The sequence below is a fragment of the Oryctolagus cuniculus genome, chromosome 2 (assembly GCF_964237555.1).
Source record: "Oryctolagus cuniculus chromosome 2, mOryCun1.1, whole genome shotgun sequence".
Lineage (NCBI taxonomy): Eukaryota > Metazoa > Chordata > Mammalia > Lagomorpha > Leporidae > Oryctolagus > Oryctolagus cuniculus.
Window position 1 is genome coordinate 177,085,889 of NC_091433.1, and position 23,489 is coordinate 177,109,377.

The window sequence follows — 23,489 nt, forward strand, 5'->3', positions numbered from 1 at the left end:
GGGAAAGCAGTGGAGGATGACCCAAGTCCTTGGGCCCCTGCACAAGCGTGGGAGACCTGGAAGAAGCTCCTGGCTCCTGCCTGGCCCAGCCCCAGCCCCTTGCGACCATCTGGGGAGTGAACCAGCGGGTGGAAGACTCTCTCTTGCTCTCTGCAACTTTCAAATAAATGCATCTTAAAAAAAAGAAAAAACTCCCACAGTTCTTTATGAACCCGGCGTTTGCGCTCGCGTCCCTTAGTTGCGGGTGGCCGGTCCCTTCGCGGCTGCAGAGGGAGGGGCGGGCGCCAGGCGAGCTCAGGGCGGCAGCGGAGACCCTCACACCACACGCCCTCTCCCGCCCCCTGCTCCACAGAGCTGCGACGCCTAGGATGCCCGTGCGCAGCAGCCAGCTCCGAGCCGCGGCCCCCAACCAGCCCCGCTCCAGTGCTCGCGCGCGCTCGCCGCTCGGTTCCGGACGGGGCGGGGCGGGGGCGGGAACTCGCCCCGCCCCCGCCCGCCCGCGCGGCGGAAGCCCCGCCTCCGCCCGCGCGCTCCCCGGCGGCGCGCGCCCGCCCCTGCGCCTCGCGCCCTCGCCCTCGCCCTCGCCCTCGCCCTCGCGCCGGGGGCGGGCTCGCTGCGCGTGCCGGGCAGGAGGCGGCGCGGGCCGGCGCGGAGGACGTCCGCCGCGGGGGCGGCTCCGGGGCCTGAACAGCAGCCGCCGCCGCCGCCGCTGCCGCAGTCTCAGGCGAGGGGGGCCGGGCAGGAGACGCGGAGGAGGCTGCGGCCGCGCGGGCCCTCGCCGACGCCCCCAGCTTCGAGCCAGGTGGGGAGCCCGCGGCGGCTGCGGCGGCCCGGCCGGGGAGGGGCGCTGAGGCGGGTGCCGGGCGAGGCAGGTGAGGCGGGCAGGCCCGGGCGGAGGGAGGCTTCCTCGCCGCTTCCCGCACGCCCTGCTCCCTGAGGCGCCTCGGCGAGAACCTGCCGGCCCGGGCCTGCGCGGGGGCTGCGGGCGCGACACAAAGCGGCGGGCGCCCCGCGCCCCGGGTCCGGACTGGTCGGAGCCGCGCGCGCGGCGGCTTGCGGAGTGCGGCGGGAAGGGCCGGGCGGCGCGCGGCGGGGCTGCGGGGGCATCCCGAGGGTCCCGCGTCGAGGGCAGGAGCGGGTCCGGCAGACTTGGGAAGAGAAAGGAAGTTCCCCTGCTTCCCGACGCGAGCGCAGACCCGCGGCCGCCCCCGACTCTGTCCGCCGAGGCAGCCCCGGGCGCTGGGTCGGGCCGGGGGCCGGGGGCAGGGGGCGTCCCCCGAGCGCTCGGTGTGGGCCCGGGCGCGTCCCCGGCGGCGGCGCGGGCTGGCGCGTGCTGGGGACTCGCCCTGGTCCTGGGACCTCGGCTGGGGGGTGGGGGTCCCTGCGGTCCCGCCCTCGGCCGCGGTTTGGACCCGTCACCTCCAGCCTGGTCTTTGGGCTCCCGGGTTGCAGAGCGGAGTTGCCCGGGAGGGGGTCGTGCCGGCGGGGGCTCGGCTCTTGGTGTCTGCTGTGCCGCGCACAGGATTTCTGCTCACGGTGGGAAATGAGACTTCGAACCAATAGAATTTCAACTTGCCTTTTAATTTGCGTCTTTGCTTGTTTCCTTATATAAAAAATAGGGTGGTCAGCCTTGCAGAGGGCTCCCTCTTTTTCCTGGAGGGCCTTTGAACTTAAGGGGCAGCCGGCAGGTGTCGGCGAGTTCTTGTTTTGGGGCGCCTCATTTCTGCAATTCTGGGCACCTTCTTCCAGACTTTCCTGACTGTATCTTATCTTATGGATGCATTTATTTTAAAATTAACTTTGCCGATGTACAGTTTGCATATATATGATAAAAGGCGCATTCTTCGTGTACACTTGGATATTTGGAAAACCATAGGCACTTTGTAGCCGCTGTCCCGGGCAAGGTATGGAAATTTCCAGCTCCCCGGAGAGTTGCCTCCTGCGGCTCTGCAGCCCCTCCCTCCCCCTTTTCCCTTACTTCTGATTACACAAGCGCGGAGCCTCGGCGTCTGCTTGTGCCAGCTGCGTGCTGCCAGGCTTCGGGCTGCGGTTCCCGTGCAGGCAGCCCCCGCAGTGTGTGCCGCGCGTGGGGTGCTGTGGCTGGGACGCACACCTGCACAGGCGGAATAGGAGGCCCCCGGCGAGTCCTTTCTCCACAGAGCCCACTGTCTGGTGTGGTTCTTCCAGATCTTTCTCTGCGTTTTCACGCACACACGGGCACTACAGAGAACATGCGCTCTCTCCCCTGCCCTAATGACATCCTGGTGCTCCCGTCGTTTTGCGACTTGTTTTCCACTGAGAGCATGTTTTTGAGACTTTCCCATGGTGGAGTGTTAGGGGTCTTCTGAGTGTCTCCATGGCCTCGTGTCTTCCCGCTTGCCTTCGGGTCTTGCACAGAAGTGCAATTTATTAATCGTTTTTGCGTCAGTGACCGTTGTGGCTGTGAATGAAAGAGAAATGCTGGGTCGCAGGGGTCCACATTTCAGATGGCAGTGGATGGAGGTTTACCAGGCTGCTGCTCCGGACTGTGGCCCGTTGATTTCTCGCTGCTCTGTGTAGTGTGAAGTCAGTCTGTGCCCTTCTTTCACCAGGAACACTTAGGCTGCTTTGGATTGGAACCTTTGGCCGATGCATCCTGCTTGGCTTTCCCTTTCCAGGCGTTTTAAGTTTTAATGTGATATTCATGGAGGATTTCCTTTAAATGGCTTGTCTTTTGAGTGTGTGGGTCTAGTTTAAGAAACCTTTCTCTGCCTCAGAGTATGAATTGTGTATTCCTGTATTTTCTTCTAAGAGTTTTAAAAAGTTTCGCTTTTCAAATGGAATCTATTTCTATGTGGGGTATAATGTTGAAACATAATTTGCTTTCCAGTTTGGCTAACCAGCTTTTCTGTACCTTTTCCTTTTTTTTTTTTTTTTAATTCAAAGATTTATTTCTTTGTTTGAGAGGCAGAATTATAGAGAGGCAGAGGCAGAGAGAGAGGTCTTCCATCTGCTGGTTCACTCCTCTGGTGGCAGCAACGGCCGGAACTGTGCCGATCTGAAGGTAGGAGCTAGGAGCTTCTTCTGAGTCTCCCACACAGGTGCAGGGGCCCAAGGACTTGGGCCATCTTGTACTGCTTTCCCAGGCCACAGCAGAGAGCTGGATCAGAAGTGGAGCAGCTGGGACTCAAACCAGAGCCCATATGGGATGCCAGCACTGCAGGTGGCAGCTTTACCTGCCACACCATAGTGCTAGCCCCTCCATTTTTTATGACAAAAAAATCTACATAAACCTCACCATTTCTTTTTCTTTTTCTTTTTTTTTTTTGACAGGCAGAATGGACAGAGAGAGAGACAGAGAGAAAGGTCTTCCTTTGCCGTTGGTTCACCCTCCAATTGCCGCCGCAGCCGGCGCGCTACGGCCGGCGCACCGCGCTGATCCGATGACAGGAGCCAGGTGCTTATCCTGGTCTCCCATGGGGTGCAGGGCCCAAGCACCTGGGCCATCCTCCACTGCACTCCCTGGCCACAGCAGAGAGCTGGCCTGGAAGAGGGGCAACCGGGACAGAATCCGGCGCCCCAACCGGGACTAGAACCCGGTGTGCCGGCGCCGCTAGGTGGAGGATTAGCCTAGTGAGCCGCGGCGCCGGCGAAACCTCACCATTTCAACTTTCTTTTTTTTCCAAGTGATTTACTCGTTTCAAAGGCAGGATGACAGAGGAGGGACAGACAGAGGGAGGTCTTCCATCCTCTGGTTCACTCCCCAAATGGCTGGTCTGGCCCACCCTGGAGCCAGGAGCTAGGAACTCCAGCCTGGTCCCCCATGTTGGTGTCAGGGTCTCAGGCACTTGGGCTGTCTTCTGCTGCCTTCCCAGGCATATTAGCAGGGAGCGGGATTGAAAGCAGGGCGACTGGAACCCAGCTGGTGCTTCATTATAGGCTGCCAGCACAATGAAGTGGTGCAGCAATTAACCCACTGCACCACGGTGCCACCGCACCCTTACCTGGTTTATGTGTGCAGTTCTGCGGCATCAGCTACATTCAGCTGTTGTGCAGTCAGCAGCATCATCAGTCTCCAGAACTTGTTTATCTTATTGAAACTCTGTACCCATTAAACAAGAGTTCCCCGTTCCCCTCTTTCCATGGCCTCTGCTAGCCACCGTTCTACTTTCTGTCTCTAGGAATCTATTCTGTGTACCTCAATATAAGTGGAATCATATGATATTTGTCGCTTTGTGTTTGGTTTATTTCACTTACTTTGTACCTATTGTAGCATATGTCACCATTTCATTTTTCAGGGCTGAGTAGTATTCCGTTGCATGTGTGCACCACATTTTGCTTAATCATTCACCCATTGATGGGCATTTGGGTTGTTTGCACCCTCTGGCTATTGTGAATAATGCTGCTTTGAAACTTGGTATATAGCTGTTTAAGTCTCTTTCTTTTTAAAAGATTCATTTTATTTATTTGGAAGGAGCTACAGAGAAAGAGGGAGAGAGAAAGAGAGAGATGTGTCCTCCATCTGCTGGTTCACTCCCATATGGCTAAAATGGCCAGGGCAGAGCCAGACCAAAGCCAGGAGCCAGGCTTCTTCAGTTTTCCCATGTGTGTAGGGGCCCAAGCATTTGGGCCATCTAGTGCTGCTTTTTCCAGGCCATTAGCGTGGAGCAGAGGCAGTAGCTTTACCTCCTTACCACAACTCCAGCCCCTGAGTCTCTGCCTTCATTACTTTTGTTTATATACTCAGAATTGTCAATGAACTATTTTTAAAAGCAATATGCGGCCGGCGCCGCGGCTCATTAGGCTAATCCTCCGCCTAGCGGCGCCGGCACACCGGGTTCTAGTCCCGGTCGGGGTGCCGGATTCTGTCCCGGTTGCCTCTCTTCCAGGCCAGTTCTCTGCTGTGGCCAGGGAGTGCAGTGGAGGATGGCCCAGGTGCTTGGGCCCTGCACCCCATGGGAGACCAGGAGAAGTACCTGGCTCCTGCCATCGGATCAGCGCGGTGCGCCGGTTGCAGCGCGCCAGCCGCGAGGGCCATTGGAGGGTGAACCAATGGCAAAAGGAAGACCTTTCTCTCTCTCTCTCTCTCTCTCTCTCACTGTCCACTCTGCCTGTCAAAAAATAAAATTAAATTAAAAAAAAGCAATGTGCATAAGTGAATAAGAATGTGTCAGTACAACTTTGATTAGAATGGCTGGGCAGAACAAAGTTTCTGTGCATCTCCTCTTTCCTATGTGGTTTCTCATATTAACATCTTGCATCAGTGTGATACATTTGTTACAATTGATGAACCACTGGATGTGATACATTATTACTAAGGAAACCTCATAACTTCCATTAGGGTTCACTCTGTGTGTTGTACAGTATCATGGATTTTTTTTTTTTTTTTTTTTTTTTTTTTTTTAGAATTTATGTATTTAGGGGCTGGTGCTGTGGCATAGCCGGTAAAGCTGCCGCTTGAAGTGCCGGCATCACATATGGGCGCTGTTTTGGGTCCCGGTTGCTCCACTTCTGATCCAGCTCTCTGCTATGGCATGGAAAGCAGAAGATGGCCCAAGTCCTTGGGCCTCTACACCTGTGTGGGTAACCTGGAAGAAGCTCCTGGCTCCTGACTTTGGATCGGTGCAGCTCCAGCTGTTATGACCAACTGGGGAGTGAACCAGCAGATGGAAGACCTCTCTCTCTCTCTCTCTCTCTGTCTCTGTCTCTCTGTCTCTCTGTCTCTCCTCTCTGTGTAATTGACTTTCAAATAAACAAATACATCTTTTTTTTTTTTTTTTTAAGATTTAAACTTATTTGAAAAGTCAGGTTTACAGAGGGAGAAGGAAAGACAAAGACCTTCCTCAGCTGGTTCACTCACAGGCAGTGGCTTTACTTGCTGCACACGGCTTTGGCTCCATAGTCCTGTGGATTTTGACAATTTCATAATATGGGTCAGCAATACTACATGATACTGCATGTGATTGTATTACGTTACCTGCAGTATAATTTCACTGCCCTGAGAATCCTGCTTGCTACCCCATTTATTCTCCCCTCCCTCATTCTAAGCCCCTGATGACCACTGATCCTTTTGCTGTCTCCATAGTTCTGTCTTTTCCAGAATGTCTTAGAGTTGGAATCACGTAGTAGCTGCCTTCTCAGACCGGCCTCTTTTGCTTAGCAATGTCCACTTAGTTTCCTCCATGTCTTTGTGGTTAACTAGCTCATTTCTTTTTAGTGCTGAATAAGATTGTGCTGAACTTCCATGGTGCTTGTTTGTTCAGCTGTTGAAAGATACCTTGGTTACATGTAGTTTTTGGCAATTTGAATAAAGCTGTAGGGTTTTGTATAGACATCATTTTTTAAAACACTAATTTTATTTGAAAGATAGGCATGTACACACATACACACACACACGCACACAGTGAGAGAGGAGAAGGAAGGAGGGAGATACATGGGGCGGGGGAGAAGAAGGGAGGGAGATACATCTCATTGGTTGTTTCACTCTCAAATGCCTGCAGACAGCTGGGAACGGGCCAGGAGCCTGGAACTGGAAACTCAGTTCAGGTCTCTCACATGGGTGACAGGGAACCACATAGTTGAGCCATCACCTGCTGGCTTCCAAGGAAGGAAGCTGGAATTGAGAGAGGCGCTGGGACTTGAACCCAGGTACTCTGATACGGAATGTGGGTGTTCCAACTGCTATACTAGATACCTGCCCCTGGACAGAATGCTTTTTAAAAGATTTATTTATTTATTTGAAAGAATTACAGAGAGAAGAGAGAGAGAGAAAGAGAAAGAGATCTTCCATCTGCTGATTCACTCCTCAGATGGCTGCAATGGCCAGGGCTGGGCCAGGCCAAAGCCAGGAGCTACTTCTGGGTTTCCTAGGTGGGCGGCTGCAGCCCAGGCACTTGGGCCATCTTCCGCTGCTTTTCCCAGGCCATTAGCAGAGAGCTGGGTCTAAGAAGAGCAGCTGGGATACCCATATGGGTACCCACTGCAAGTGAAGGCTTAGCCTACTGTGCCACAGCACCGGCCCCTGGACAGTTAACTCACTTGGGTAAATATCTGGGAGCCGAGATCAGATGGTAAGAATATACTTTGTAGAAAACTGCTAAACTGTCTTCCAAACCCTATCATTTTGCATTTCTAGTAATTTATAAAATGCATCTCCAAGCATCCTGAATGTATTTATAAAAAAAGCCTTGGTCAGATTGTTATTAATTAAACTTCATCTGGAGTGAATTTATATTTAATTGTTGCTTTTGTTGGCTGGCTGTCTTAGCGTATCTCTTCATGCGTTTTGAAATTTTGGTCTACAGACTCTTTTTTTTTTTTTTAAAGGTTTATTTATTTAGTTGAAAGAGTTAAACACAGAGAGAAAGAGAGGCAGAGAGAGGTCTTCCATCTGCTGGTTTACTCCCTAGTTGGCCGCAATGACTGGAGCTGTGTCCATCTGAAGCCAGGAGCCAGGAGCTTTTTTTAGGTCTCCCACGTGGGTGCAGGGGCCCAAGGACTTGGGCCATCTTTTATTGCTTTCCCAGGCCATAACAGAGAGCTGGATTGGAAGTGGAGCAGCCTGGACTTGAACCGGTGCCCCATATGGGATGCTGGCACTGCAGGTGGTAGCTTTACCTGCAATGCCGCAGCACTGGCTACAGACTCATTTTGATTTTGTTTCTCTTGTGTCTATTCATCCTTCACTGAGGTGCTTCACCTGACCTGTTGGACCCCAGGGAGAACCAGGTGTGGTAATTGTGGGCCAGGGATCCTGCCCTTTGAACTAACTTAGTTCAACTGACAGTCTGTGTCTTGATGCAGTTCTTGATCATGTTTCTATTTTTTTAAAAAATGTATTATTTGGAAGGCAGAGTTGTAGAGATATTTTCCATTTTCTGGTTCACTCCCCAAATGACTACAACATCTAGGGCTGGTCCAGGCCAAAGACAGGAGCCCAGAGCTCCTTCTGTGTCTCCCACGTGGCTGGTATGTGTCCATGCCCTTGGGCCATCCTCTCCTGCTTTCCTAGGCATTCAGCAGGGAGCTAAATTGGAAACAGAGCAGCCAGGACTTGAACCTGTGCCCATGTGGGATGCTGGCATTGCAGGCAGTGGCTTAGCTTGCTGTGCTACAAAGTGATTCTGTGTTCACACTTTTCTAGGTAGGATGTGTACTGAGGTTTTCTCATTGATATGTTTTGTAAGGGGGCTGGCACTGTGGCATAGAGGGTAAAGCTGCCACCTGCAGTTTCAGCACCCCATATGGGTGCCAGTTCGAGTCCCAGCTGCTCCACTTCCCATTCAGCTCTCTGTTATGGCCTGGGAAAGCAGTAGAAGATGGCCCAGGTCCTTGGGCCCCTGCACCTGCATGGGAGACCCAGAAGCTCCTGGCTCCTGGCCTTGGGTCGTTGCAGCTCCAGCCATTGCGGCCATTTGGGGAGTGAACCAGCAGATAGAAGACCTTTCTCTCTGCCTTTCCTTCTCTCTCTGTGTAACTCTTTCAAATAAATAAATAAATAAATCTTTCAAAAAAAAGTTTCATCAGTTTAAGGAAGTTTCCTTCTGTTTTTGGTTTGTATTTTTAATTGGATGTTGAGTTTAATTAATTTATTTTATTAAAAGACATTTATTTCAAAGGCAGAGTTACAGTGAGAGAGGGAGAGACACGAAAGCAGAGAGCACTCATCTATCTGCTGGTTCACTCCCCAAATGGCCACGACAGCTGGGGCAGGGCCAGGCTGAAGCCATGAACCTGGAGCTCCATCCGGGTCTCCTACATGGGCAGCACATACTTGAGCCGTCCTCCGCTGCTTTCCCAGGCACTTTAGCAGGGAGCTGAATCAGAAGTGGAGCAGCTGAGATTTGAACCAGAGCTCATTTGGGATGCCAGTGTTGCAGGAGGCGGCTTAATCTGATGTGCCACAACTCTTACTGATGACTTTATGGGGTCATTTATTGAAATTATCACCTTTTTTCTTTAATGTGTTTTCTGAATTGTAGATAACTGAGAAAATAGTCTGTCAGTTGTCAATGCATTTTTTAAAAACAAAGAAACCTTTAAAGAACACATATTTATCTTGAATTCTTGTATGTCATCATTAAATATGAGTTAAAAGATGACCAACATGCTACAGTAATCAGATTTGGACCAAATATCATTGTCACTGTGTTTGTTATAATCAAACACTGCTCTATATTCTATGCTCATGCTAGAATAAAATAGTTTATATTAATATCAGTAGTTAACATTGATCAGGTCTTATTTCATGCAAAGCACTGTGCTAAGTGTTTGACATGGTTTATTTGATCACCACTACAGCCCTCGGGGCTTGTATTTGCTCTCTAGGGCCTGCTGCAGCTGTGGTGTGCAGGTAGTCTAATGTAATGTTTCCTGTTGGAACCGTGAGGGTGCACTCAGGTTTGTAAAAAGCAGATCCATGGGCTGACACAGTGGTGTACGTAGTAGACTAAGCCTCCGTCTGTGGCTGGATTTGCTGGTTCATGTCCCGGCTGGTTCATTTCCAATCCAGCTCCCTGCTAATGCACCTGGGAAAGCAGCAGAAGATGGCCCAAGTCCTTGAACCCCTGTACCTGTGTGGGAGACCCAAAAGAAGCTCTCAGCTCCTGGCTTTGGATTGGCCAGCTCTGGCTGTTTTTTTTAGCCATTTGGGGAGTGACACAGCGGATGGAAGATCTTTCTTTCTCTTTCTCTCTCTCTAACTCTGCTTCTCAAATAAATAGGTGAAATCTTTTTTTTTTTTTTTTTTTTTTTTTTGACAGGCAGAGTTAGACAGAGAGAAAGGTCTTCCTTTTTCTGTTGGTTCACCCCCCAAATGGCTCTTGCGGCTGGCGCGCTGTGCCGATCAGGAGCCAGGAGCCAGGTGCTTCCTCCTGGTCTCCCATGCGGGGTGCAGGGCCCAAGCACTTGGGCCATCCTCCACTGCCTTCCCGGGCCACAGCAGAGAGCTGGACTGGAAGAGGAGCAACTGGGACTAGAACCTGGGGTGTCGGCGCCACAGGTGGAGGATTAGCCAAGTGAGCCGTGGCGCCGTCCTAGGTAAAATCTTAAAAAAAAAAAAAAAAGGAAAAGAAAAGAAAAACTGATCTGATCTGTAGGATTTATGAATATTGATTTTCCTTGGCATTTTTTCCCCATCTGAAAACAGGAAAGTATTAGATGGAAGATATTTGACCATTTTTCTGAAATAAGGAAGTTAGCTCTCTGTCAAGAAAGTTGGCTGGTTCAGGCTGAGTACTTACAAAATGACAATCTCAGGCACCACGGCTCCTTCGTTACAGGGACATATGGAGAAAGAGTCACAGGGGCTTGCTGGGAGGCGATGACTTTGCACAGAGCTCTGGGTACCGGGAGGAGTTGGTGTCGCTGAGGGCTGGGGTGGTGGTTCAGGGACTGAAGGGCAATGAAGGAAGGTGGCAGCAGAGGCTGTGTGGACCACTGCCCAGCTGCCTCTGCCTTTCCTGTTGTCTCTGCCTGCAGACGGAGCTCGGGTCTGGACCACACACTGTCTTCCTAGAAGAAAACAGGGGCCTGGCCTGAGGTCTGATTCAGCACCAGCTGGGGAATGAAGTTCTTTGCCTGCTCCTATTTGTGTTGGCCTGCAGAGGCAGTGTGGCTCAGTGGGAAGAGACGGGCTGTGGAGTCAGATCCTTGGCCAGCTCCCCAGATGACTGGCCTTGTGACCTCAGCACTTCCTTGTCCAGTGCTCATGTCCATAATCCTCGTAACCCCTCAAGCCTAACTCAGTCCTGTCTCCTCACTCTGTTTTTGTTTTTTGTTTTTTTGTTTTTTTTTTTTTTTAAAGCACAGTAGCCTCCAAGTCAAGTTTTACTAATGTTTAACCCACAGACTGATGCTTTACTGCAAGTGTGTGTCTGATATATGTCAGGAGCCTATGAGAGTGGGGGTGCCTCCACCTGGAGGGGTCAGTAATGTGACCCATCGTAGTTCATGAACTGTGCCTGGCTTAGTGGTTGGTCATTCAGATTATATGATGAGTCAGAAGGCTCATGGAAAATAAGGATTATGAATACACGATTATGGGATTGGGTGTTTGATGAGATGGGTAAGATGCCTGCATCCCATATCAGAATGCCTGGGTTCGGGGCCAATGCTGTGCTGTAGTAGGTATAGCTATCCCTGCAGTGTTGGCATCCCATGTGGGCACTGGTTTAAGACCTGGCTGCTCTACTTGCAACCTGCTTTCCGCTATGGCCTGGGAAAGCAGTAGAAGATGGCCCAAGTCCTTGGGCCCCTGTACCTCATGGGAGATCTGGGAGACTGCTGGCTCCTGGCTTCAGGTCGGTGTAGCTCTGGCCCTTGTGGCCATTTGGAGAGTGAACCAGCAATGGAAGATCTCTCTGCCTCTGCGTCTGCCTCTGCCTCTGCCTCTACCTCTCTGTAGCTCTGGAATGCTTGGATTTGAATCCTGGCTCTGCTTCCAATTCCAGTTTCCTGCTTGTGTGTGCCTTGTTCCTGGCCTCTGGCTTTGTCCTGGCCTGGCTTTCACCGTTGGCCATTTGAGGAGTGAACTAGTGGGTGTCTATGTCTGTCTCTTAAATAAATAAAATAAATCACGATCTTAAAAAATATGGAGAACTGCCTCCACTCAGCCACTAAAGAAAAGGTGAACCAGAGAGTATACTCAGAGTAGATGACTTCACGGTTTATAATGAAATAGGACATCCAGGTATAAGGTGCAAACAATAGTAGAGTACACCCAGAACCCTGTCTAAGCCGATAGCGCTGGCATTCCTCTGCAGAATCGGCCCTCTGCGCTTGGTGGTTGTCATTCCCCTATGCTTCTTCATACTTTCGCTACATATATGCAAATTCATAGGTCGTATTTTGTACTCAGGGCCAGGCTAGGCTGACGAGAGCAGCACCTAGGTTGGACTTGCCCCTACTGTGGTGTTTCCGTACGTCTCTGTCTTCTTACATTAACGTGTATGTTTCTGAGCTCTGTTTAGGTGGTATAGTTTTATCTTACTCTTGTGTAGTGTTTTTTTTTTTTCCCACATAACATTGTGAAATTGATCTCTCTTAAATAGCTCTGCTGTATAATATTCTGTGTGATTGACTGTACAATAATTTTATTTTCCCATTCTGTTTCTGATTTTATGTTTGCAAACAATACTATTGAAAGCCAAAGTCAGAGAGGAGGGGGGAATGAGAATCTTCCATTGCTGGTTTACTCTCCAGATGGCCACAATGGCTAGGGCTGTGTTAGGCCGAAGTCAAAAGCCAGGAACTTCTTCTAGTTCTCCCACATGGGTACCCAAGCCCAAGTGCTTGGGCCCTCCTACGCTGTTTTCCCAGGCCATTAGCAGGGAGCTGGATGGGAAGTGGAGCAGCAGGGACATGAACCGGTGGCCATATGGGATGCAGGCATTGCAGATGGCTGCTTTACCCACTGACCCTGCGGCTGGCTCACCAGCACGCTGCGGCTGGCACACCGTGCTGATCCGAAGCCAGGAGCCAGGTGCTTCTGGTCTCTCATGTGAACACCCACGTTTTTAACTTTACAAGATATTGCCTCTGCTTTTCAAAGTGGTTACATTTATTTATACGTTCATCAGCTGTTGCTGATGATAGGTTGCTTCATATTTTTGCCAATATAAATGCTGTTTTCAGACCTGGTTTTTCTCCCATCTGATGGGTGTGTGAGTAAATTTTTATGCTTTCATGAACTTTTTGTTGCAAAATAAAATGGATACCAATACAGGAAGCACCCCGCTGTCAGTAAGCAAGTGAAGAAGTAGGGGCTGGCGCTGTGGCGTACAAGGTAAAGCCACCTGCAGTGCTGGCATCCCATGTGGGCACCAGTCCAAGTCCTGGCTGCTCTACTTCCCATCCAGCTCTCTGCTATGGCCTGGGAAAGCAGTAGAAGATGGCCTGAGCCCTTGGGCCCTGGCTCCTGGCTTCGGATCGGTGCAGCTCTGGCCATTGCAGCCAATTAGGGAGTGAACCAGTGGATGGAAGACCTCTCTCTCTCTCTGCCTCTCCTTCTCTCTCTGTGTAACTCTAACTTTCAAATAAATAAATGAATCTTAAAAAAAAAAAAAGAGAGAGAAAAAGTAGGATTTTGTTTTGCCAGCCCTGCATGTGCCCTGTCCCAGTCATTACCCCTTCCTTCCCTGCCAAAGCAACCACTGGTCCTGACTTGTGTGGTAAACTCCTGGAGTGCTTAAGAGTTTTCCATGCTCCCTGTGAATGCTCATTGCTATATGCTATATTAAGTCTTTTTTTAGGACTTATCTATTCTTATTTTATTAGAGTTTTTAAAAAATTATTTGAAAGGCAGAGTTAGAGAGAGAGAGAGAGCTCTTCATCTGGTTCACTCCCTAAGTGACTGCAACGGCCAGAACTGGGTCAGGCCGAAGCCAGGAGCTGGGAGCTTCTTCGGGGTCTCCCACATGGCTGTAGGGGTCCAAGTATTTGGGTCATCTGTTGCTGCTTTCCCAGGTGCATTAGCAGGGAGCCGGATTGGACATGGAGCAGCCGAGACTCAAACTGGCACCCATATGGGATGATAGCATTGTAAGTGGTGGCTTAACCCCTTAAGCCACAATGCAGGTCCCTATTTATTTATTTGAAAGGCAGAATAAGAGAGGGAGAGACAGAGCAAGAGAGACCTTCCAGCTGTTGGTTCACTTCTCAAATGACTCAGTGGCCAGTGCTAGGCCAGGCCGAAGGCAGGAGCCAAGAGCTCCACCAGGTTTCCCACATGGATGGTAGGGGCCTAAGCACTTGGGCCATCTGCTGCTGCTTTCCCAGGTGCATTAGCAGGGAGCCAGATTGGATGTGGAGCAGCTGGAAATCGAACAGGCACCCATATGGGATGCTGGTGTCACAGGCAGCAGTTTAAACCACTGAGATCATGTGCGACTTTGTACATGCTTGATTTCCATTTGTTTTGCCTCTCGCATGAATTGCCAGCTCACATCTTAATGTCAGTTTTTCTTACCCATTTGTACAAGTGCCATGTATGAGTATATCTTGGGTACTAGTCATTTGGTTATATGAATTACAGACCTATTCTTCCATTCCATGGGTTTTCCAGTGGGTTTTTGGATACATAAATTTTATTTTTAAAGAAATGTAGCTGGGGCTGGCATTGTAGCATAGCAGATAAAGCCACCACCTGCAATGCTGGCATCCCATATGGGTGCTGGTTCCAGACCTGGCTGCTCCACTTCTGATCCAGCTCCTTGTTGATTTGCCTGGGAAAGCAGCAGAAGATGGCCCAAGTGCTTGAGTCCCTGCGCCCATGTGGGTGACCAGGAAGAAGCTTGTGGCTTCTGGCTTTGGATTGGCCCAGCTCTAGCCATTTGGGGAGTGAACCAGTGAATGGAAGACCTCTCTCTCTGTCTCTCCCTCCGTATCTCTATAAACTCTGCCTTTCAAATAAATAAATAAACCTTTAAGGAAAAAAATGTAGCCTAATTTATCAGTTTTAGTTTTCTTTGTGCTTTTGGATTTTGCTTAGAAAATTCTTCTTTGTATTGAAATAAAAAGATACTTTAAACAAGTGTAACAAAAACGTAATTCTAAGTGGCATCAATCACTAATTAAACTACGTAAGGGCTGGTGCCACGGCTCACTAGGCTAATCCTCCGCCTGCGGCGCCAGCATCCTGGGTTCTAGTCCTGGTTGGGGCGTGGGTCTGTGCCCCTTTTCCAGTCCAGCTCTCTGCTGTGGCCCGGGAGTGCAGTGGAGGATGGCCCAAGTGCTTGGGCCCTGCACCTGCATGGGAGACCAGGAGAAGCAGCTGGCTCCTGGCTTCAGATCAGCGCGGTGCTGCCAGCCGCGGTGGCCATCGCGGGGTGAACCAACGGAAAAGGAAGACCTTTCTCTCTGTCTGTCTCTCTCACTCTCCACTCTGCCTGTCAAAAAAAAAAAAAAAAAAAAGAAAAAAAGAAAGAAACTACGTATGGCCACGAAGCATATGCAGAGGTGAGCATCTTCACTAGTGCTCCGAGGAAGAGGAGTCAGGGTCACAATGAGCTGATGCTCACACTGTTGGCAAGGTTGGGAAAGTCTGACAGGCTGGGTGCTGCCGGGGATGTGACCCACAGGCTCCCCGATGCCTCGCTGACAAGAATGTGTGTGGGTGAACTTGAGAAAAACACTTGGCAATTCCTCATTCAGGGGTACACCCAAGATAAACTCTGGCCCAGCGTAGCTAGAGACAGGTACAAGAGTGCTTGTGGCAACCCCATTCGCTGGAGGGTAAAAAAAAAAAAAAAAAAAAAAAAACAGAGCTTGGAAAGCACCCAGATTTTCATCCGTGGGAGAGCAGACGACTGACACGGAGTGTATGAAATTGTGTGGCGGTCGAGACGAGTGAACAGCAGCACGCAGCAGGGTGCATGCCAGCAGTGCACGGGGGGACACCCTCCCAAAGCCTCACACACTTGTGTGTGTGTACGTGAGATGGACTTCCCAAAGCCCATTAGTTCTCCTTACACTTCCGTGGTTTTGGTACACGAAGGGAATCGTGCAGCTGCTGTGTGATTCTACAACACCTTCCTCAGCCAGGCTAAGAAGCCCTGTGCCCATTAGCAGTGCTCGCTGGTCTCCTTTGGCCCCAGGCTGAAAATCACTGGATTTGCTCATTCTGGCCATTTCACGGAATTGGAATCATACCGTATGTGGCCTTTTGTGACCTTTTTAAATTTTTTTTTAAATTTTTTAATTTCAAAGGCAGAGTTATAGAGTGAGAGAGATCTTCCATCTACTGGTTTCACTCCCCAAGTGGTCACAACGGCCAGGGCTGGGACCCAAGTACTTGGGCCAGGCTCTGCTGCTCTTCCAGGCCATTAGGGAGTTGGATCAGAAGTGGAATGGCTGGGACTTGAACCTGCACCCCTATGGGGTGCCGGCACTGTGCCATGACTTTTGTGAAGTGCCTCTTTTTGTCTTCTGTAATTTATACATATTTTCAGGGTTCCTCTCTGTGTGTCTGAACAGTGTTCCATAAGGGGATCTTTAAAAGTTAACGGAAGATGCACATCTTCTCATTCTGCTTCTGCACACACGTCCTCAGCCCCTTGTAACTAGTACAGTTTGTGTGAGTGCACTGCGGTGGATTCTAGCACTGCTTGGCGAGAAGTCTGTCTGCTCCCCATGGAGTTGCCTTGGCACTGTTGTAGACAGTGTGAGGGTTTCTTTCTGGACGCTCCCTGAGTGCATGGATTGCCATTGCTCTCCTGGGGCTGGTACTGCAAGGCATTACTGTGGCTTTCATACAGTCACGGATTTGATGTGCTAGTATTTGGTAGAGGACTTTGCCTCTATGTTCATGAACAGCGGCTGGCAGTCTGTCTTTTCTTGTAGACAGCGGGGTAACGCTGGCCACGAAATGAGTTGGGAGAGTTTCTTTGTCTTCATGACAGGGATCTCTTTTGAGATCTTATAGAATTGAGTCTGGAGATTTCTGATTACAGAAGGCTTTGTGAAACTACAAACCAGTTTCTTTTCTTTTTTTATTTTTTTTAAAGATTTTATTTATTTATTTATTTGAAAGAGTTAGAGAGGAGGAGAGGCAGAGAGAGAGAAAGGTCTTCCATCCACTGGTTCACTCAGCAATTGGCCACCACAGCCAGAGCTGTGCCATTCTGAAGCCAGGAGCTTCCTCCAGGTCTCCCACATGGGTGCAGGGGCCCAAGGACTTGGGTCATCTACTGCTTTCCCAGGCCACAGCAGAGAGCTGGATCAGAAGTGGAGCAGCTGGGACATGAACTGGCACCCATATGCAATGCCGGCACTGCAGGCGGACGGCTCTACCCACTACGCCACAGCACCGGCCCCAGTTTCTTTAATAATTAAAGGGTTATTCTGGTTATCTGCTTCAGCTCTGGCTGGTTATGGTAATTTATGGTTTTTGAGGCATTGATCAGTTTTATGTAACTTGTCATATGTATAGAATAAAATTGTTTTTCCTCATAGTTTTTTTATTTACTAAGATTTATTTATTTATTTGAAAGGCAAATGGTTCGCTTCCCAAATGGCCACAATGGCTGGGGTCAGGCCAAGGCTGGGAACCAGGACCTTCATCCATGTCTCCCATGTGGGTGGCAGGGGCCCAAGCACTTAGGCCATCTTCTGCTGGTTTCCCAGGTGCATTAGCAGAGAGCTAGAGCCCAAGTAGAGCACGAGGGACTCTTGGGTGGCAGCGTTGCAGGTGGTGGCTTATCCTCTGTGCCACAACACTGGCCCAGTATTTCTTTGAATGTTCACAGGTAGTGATATTCCCTGAGTAGCAATATTGGAAATTCATGCTCCCTTCTTTTTCTTTGTCTTGCTAGTGATTTATCAGTTTTATTGATCTTTTCGAAGATCTAGCTTTTTGGTTTCATTGATTTATGTCTCTCTCTGTCAGTTCAAGCTTAAACCCATTACGGTCAGATAATGTACTTTGTATGATTTCAGTTCTTTTGGATTTGTTAATGTTTGCTTATGGCCTAGGATCTGGTCTTCCTTGGTGAGTGTCTTTTTTTTTTTTTTTTATTTGTAATTTCCTGCTACATTGTTTCATATGCTTATTTACCATATGTACATCTTCTTTGGTGAGAGTCTTCTCAGATCTTTTGATCATGTTTTAATTGGACTGTTTTCTTATTGAGTTTTATGAGTTCTTTGTGTAATATGAATACAAGTCTCTTATCAGATGTTTTTTAGAGAAAGGATTTATTATTTGTCTCTCCCTCTCCCTGTTCCTCTGCCTTTCAGAGTTTCCATCTGCTGGTTCACTCCCTACATGGCCAGGCTGAAGTCAGGAGCCAAGAACTCCTTTGGGTTTTCTACATGGGTGACAGGGGCTGAGCACTTGGGTCATCATCTGGTACCTTCTCAGGAACGTTGGTAGGGAGCTGGGACTTGAATGACACTCTGATAGGGCATGCTGTCACTGTTTGCAGCAGCTTAACTTGCTGGACCACAGTGCTGGCTCCCTTTTTATCAGTTTTTTAAAATAAAGTTTTATTTGTTTATTCGAAAGGCAGAGTGACGAGGAGGGAAGGAGAAAGGGAAGGAAAGAAGGAAGGAAGAAATGATAGAAACAGAGAGAGAGGGTGAGAGAGATATTAAGAGATCTTCTATCCCCTGTTTCACTCCCTCGAATGCCTGCAACAGCTGGGGACTAGACCAGGACAAAACCAGGAGCTAGGAACTCCATCTGGGTCTCCCACCTGGGTGGCAGGAACCCAAGTACGTGGGCCATCATCTGTCATCATCAGCCTCCCCGGAAGCTGGATTGGAAGCAGAGAGGGGACTCAGTCCCAGGCACTCTGATGGGGGAATGCAGGTGTCCCGTGAGGCTGTTTCACGCTGTGCCACCAGCCCACCCCAGAAGTGTGCTTTGAAAGTGTTTTCTTTTAGTTTATTGCTGATTTCCATTGTTCTGATTTCTGTTGCAAAGCACTTAATTTTGATCCAATACAGCTTAATGCTTTTTCATTTCATGGACTGTACTTCTGGTATTTTACTTAAAAACTCGTCCATTCAGTTTGACCTTGAGCCTAGAACATTAAACAGCCTCTTCCAGGAAGTTCCAGGTTGAAACCCCCCCCCCCCCTTTTTTTTTTGACAGGCAGAGTGGACAGTGAGAGAGACAGAGAGAAAGGTCTTCCTTTGCCGTTGGTTCACCCTCCAATGGCCGCCACGGCTGGTGTGCTGCGGCTGGTGCACCGCGCTGATCTGAAGGCAGGAGCCAGGTACTTATCCTGGTCTCCCATGGGGTGCAGGGCCCAAGCACCTGGGCCATCCTCCACTGCACTCCCTGGCCACAGCAGAGAGCTGGCCTGGAAGAGGGGCAACCGGGACAGAATCCGGCTCCCCCATCGGGACTAGAACCTGGTGTGCCAGCGCCGCAAGGCGGAGGATTAGCCTAGTGAGCCGCGGCGCCGGCCTGAACCCCTTTTAAAGTTAAGAAACGCTGCTCACCGTCTCCTGGCCAGCACGCGTGTGGATGGAGACTGACCTCTGGTTCTGTGACTTGGGTGAGGAGCAGCTCCTGAGTCAGTGGTGCCCGGAACCACTGCAGGAGAACCATCCAGGGAACCATCCAGGAGAAGCCTGAGTGAATGCCCCGAGTGGATTTCTGCATGTGTGCATGGGGGAACTGCAGGAATACGGCGCTAGGAAGTCCTGAGGTCAGAGGTCCTGGAGTTTTATTTGTGCATTAGTGTCACAGAGATTTTGGCAGTTGAAATGGGAAAAAAGGGTGGATGTGGGAGTGATTCCGAGGAAGGAAATGGCAGGATTTGAAATTAGAGCCTGTGAAGGGGGTGGTAGGGGGGTTCTGGTTATCCTGAATTGGGAGGCCTCGAAAGGCAGTGCCAGGAGCCCTCGTGGAGGGACTGGTGATTGTCATTGTCCCAGGGAGCTCACGAGGAGGGAGGTGGTGATCTTCACGGTTATCCCAAATGACAGGGGCCCTGTAATCAGATAGGTCGGCAGACTGGATCCTCCTCACACATGGCTGTTCAGGGCATAAATACAAAGATGCAGGCATTTGCTCATGCAGAGCCCTGGTACCCGTCACTGGGCCCGGGGAAATACGAGTCATTTGTAGTAATCCTAGTTCATGTGTACTCATGAATGTGGATTTTATGTGGTCTGAATTACAAGCTTCTGAGTACTTTGTTTTGGAGGAGAAACCAGTGGGGGAGTGAGATAGGGAAGGGAAGAAAGCAAATAAAGGGTTTGTTATCAGGAAAGGTGCCTGGTGTGGGGACTGCAGCTTACTCCCATGGGGAGCCCTGGAGGCCAGTGTAAACACAGGGCTCCTTAAGAGGGAGGGGAGCTGGAATGTTTACTTATGGTCAGCCACTGCTTGGTGTTGTTTCTAGGACCTGGTCAGTCTGTGCTATTTGATGCCTGTCGTTCAGGGAACAAAATGGACTCCAAAAGTTAGATCCTGCAGGAACAAAAGCAGATCCTCTGGGTGCAGGGTAGATGGAATTGGTAAAGTTGGGGTGGCATGGAGGAGGGGCGTGCTTTTGGCTCCTTCCTCAATACCCTGCCATGCATCTCCAGCCTGAGGAAAGAGGATGTAGCCTGCACTGTGGGTAACAAAGTCCCATCCCATTGGGGGTACCTCAGCATCCTCCCCGCTGACCTGAGGGTGAAAGAGCTGGCTCCTCAGTGTTCCTGTCGGTCAGTGAGAGGACTGTTGCCAGGGATGGCAGCTCCTGGTCCTTCCAGGCTGCCCTGGAGGTGGCAAGTCTGACTTCAGTGCAGATGCTGGCGATGGGAGAGTTTTAGTTATGTGTTCAAGGCGTCTAGGTGATGGGAGAAAGGCAAGGTCTGCTACCCCTGTGAAGTCAGCAAATGTTGTGGCTGTCGCGTGACCAGCTTTTCCTTAGCATTGGGTTGGTGTGCTGGCTGCTGCTAGCACTCACGGAGCTCCTACTGTGTGCTAGGCATTGTTGCAGGCACCCTCCCTCCCCCTATAACCGTCCTCTGAGAAAGATGCTCAGAGTCATCGCAGGCGCACAGAGGCACGGAAGGGTTCAGGGTTGGGTAGTTCATCCACTGCCCAAGTGGTGGAGTTAGTACTTGTTCAACTTAATTGACTTAAATGCTTATTCTCTTTCTTTGCACTGCTTCCCAAAGGCGTCCCATCACATCCATTTGACAGGTAATGAACTTGAGGTACAGAAATTGAGGGACAGATGAAAAAACCAAAATGATAGAATCCAGGACACCAGCTCTTGCTGTTGAATTCCATGTCAAACAAGTGATTAAAGTTAATGTTGGATTCATGTTTTTAAAATTCCATTGAATAACCTCTCTGAGGGTTTACCAACTTCAGCATGGTTGATTTTTGACCTGTATGATTTTTTTAAAGATTGATTTAATTTTATTTGAAAGAGTTACAGAGGAGAGCCAGAAGCAGAGGCAGGGGAGGGAGAGAGAGAAGGAGAGAGATCTTCCAGTCACTGGTTCACTCCCCAAATGGCCACAACAGCCAGGGCTGGGCCAGGTCAAAGCTAGGAGACAGGAGCTTCTTCTGGGCCATCCTCCACTGCACTCCCGGGCCACAGCAGAGAGCTGGCCTGGAAGAGGGGCAACCGGGACAGAATCCGGCTCCCCGACCGGGACTAGAACCTGCTGTGCCGGCGCCGCAAGGCGGAGGATTAGCCCAGTGAGCCGCGGTGCCGGCCTCCCTGGATGATTTTTAAAAAACACTTATTTATTTATTTGAAAGGTAGAGTTAGAGATCAATCTTCCATCCTCTGGTTCACTCCCCAAATGGCTGCAGTGGCTGGAGTGGGGCTGATCCAAAGCCAGGAGCTTCTTCCAGGTCTGCCACGTGGGTATAGGGGCCTGAGCACTTGGGCCATCCTCCACTGCTTTCCCAGGCCATTAGCAGGGAGCTGGATTGGAAGTAGAGCAGCCAGGACACAAACTGGTGCCCACATGAGATGCCGGCATCCCAGGTTGCAGCTTAACCTACTAGCCATGACGCTGACCCCTGACCTGGGTGATTCTTTGTTGTGGGCTGTGCTGTGCATTGTAGAACATTGGGCAGCTTTCCTCACCTCTGTCGGTTGGATGCCAGCAGCACCCTCCCAACTGTGACAACCAGTAGTAGCATCCCCAGATGTTGCTGAATGTCCCTGGAGGGTTGGGGAGTGGGCACAGATGTCCCTGTTCAGTCTCTAAAGATGGTTTTGTCATGACAGAAGCTCATGGCAGTGGCACTGGGGGGAGGGTGGGGGAAGGGCATGGGCATGGGATCAGTGTTTGTGGGTTCATCTCGGCCCTGCCTCTTCAGCAGCTGAGTAAATCACTTGTCTCCTCCGAGTTTCTGTTTTCTTATTTCTGACATGAGCATTGTATCTGCCTGGTGGGCTTGCGATGGTTAAACTTGAGAATGGCAGACTTGCAGAGAGTTGGGAGTAACCGCGTCTTGACATTGGTGAATTTTCCTTCCTATGAACGTGGGATCTCTCCACTGAGTTCCTTTTCACTTCCTTTCCTCTGAGTCTTGTAGTTTTTTCTTCATGTAAATGTTGTGTGTATTTTGTCAGATTTATATGCATTTCATTTTTGAGTGTTAATGTGAAATAGTTGTATGTTTTAAATTCTGCTTATTGCTGGTATATAGTAAAGTGGTTGCTGTTTGGGCATTAAGCTTGTGTCCTGCAACCTTGCTACAATAGTAGCCTTAAGTTCCAGGAGTTTTTGTCAATTGTTTTGGGTTTTCCACAAGTCACGTCATCTGTGAGTGGAATTTTATTTCCTCCTTCTCAGTCTGCGCCTGCCACCGCCTTGTCCCTTCATGGTTTTGACTCTTGTAGTTTTCCAGTGCCAGCTGCTGCCGCTACCGCTTCTGGGAAGAGAGGGAAGAGGGAGAGGAACAGCTGTGGGAGGTCTCCCACGCTGTCTGTGCGTGGCTCTCTGTGAGCCAGAACTGGGGGGTTGCTCCTGGGTTTTGCTCAGTGTGGGGGTTCTGGGTCTACTGTGTTGAGGCCAGGGATACAAAAGCACATCATGGCCACCTGAGTTCCGTGCTCTTCCATGCTTGATGTGCCGACCCTCTTGGAGACCGCAGGTCTGCAGAGGCCTGGTAGGTGCAGACGGGGCGTGAGTCAGGCTGGCGTGCGCTTGCCCTGTCTTGCCCGGATCTGGATTGCGCCGGGGGCTGCGCTGTTAGACTTCATGTTGGTCTTGGTCTGGGCTGCAGCTTCACGGGTGGCGGTGAGCGAGGGGGCAGGTGTGTCTTGGTCAGGGAGCGGCCTGCAGCAGTGGGGGGTGGAGGGTCTGGCCGAGGTCTGGCCAGGACAGATGCAGAGCGCTTCGCAGACTGCTTCCTCGCTGGCCATCACGTTCTTCCTCTTCTTCCTCAAACCTTGGAAGTAGTGCGCGGGGGTGGGTGGGGAGTGCACCGGGCTGTTTCTCTGTTTCGCTCAGAACTGCCTGTCCCTTCTCTTCCTTCTTGTCCTGCTCTTTCTCTCCCCTCTTCTTCCTCCTCTTCCCAGGTGCATTAGCAGGGAGCTGGATTGGAAGTGGAGCCTGCAGTCCAGTGGTGACTTAACCCATTGCACCACAAGGACGTCACCCAGGCACACATGTTAAAGACTTAAAAACTATTTAAGTACAAACATAAACTATATTCAATTTTCTAACAGTTGCTGAGCTACACAGTGACAGGTTAAAACTTGAGGGGGGATAAAGGTCTTATAAATGTATTTCATTTTCACATGTGCTTCTAGTCATTGTTGGTGTACATATAGGATGAATCAGTAGTTATTGCAATGTAAGTATAATTTTGTTTTAATTTTGTCACTTGACACTGCATATGCAGGTTGGAATGTTGCTTTAACTTCATTTTTTTTTTTTTTTTTTTTTTTTTTTGGACAGGCAGAGTTAGTGAGAGAGAGACAGAGAGAAAGGTCTTCCTTCCTTTGGTTCACCCCTCCAGTGGCCACCATGGCCAGCACACTGTGCTGATCTGAAGCCAGGAGCCAGGTGCTTCCTCCTGGTCTCCCATGTGGGTG

At 50.1% G+C, this 23,489-nt stretch overlaps 1 protein-coding gene across 19 annotated transcripts in view; it reads left to right on the top strand.

The window, feature by feature from the left end:
* The first annotated feature begins 582 nt into the window (after positions 1-582).
* The window catches only part of DTNB (dystrobrevin beta), a 252,848-nt gene continuing 229,941 nt past the window's right edge, over positions 583-23,489 (top strand). For 5 of the 19 annotated variants that reach the window (XM_051843163.2, XM_051843164.2, XM_051843166.2 and 2 more), the window contains exon 1: positions 587-802. The gene's annotated coding sequence lies outside the window, so the exon portion shown is untranslated. Of the gene's footprint in view, positions 873-23,489 lie in introns of all 19 variants that reach the window. The other 14 variants (XR_007918316.2, XR_007918317.2, XM_051843150.2 and 11 more) reach the window with 8 other exon arrangements.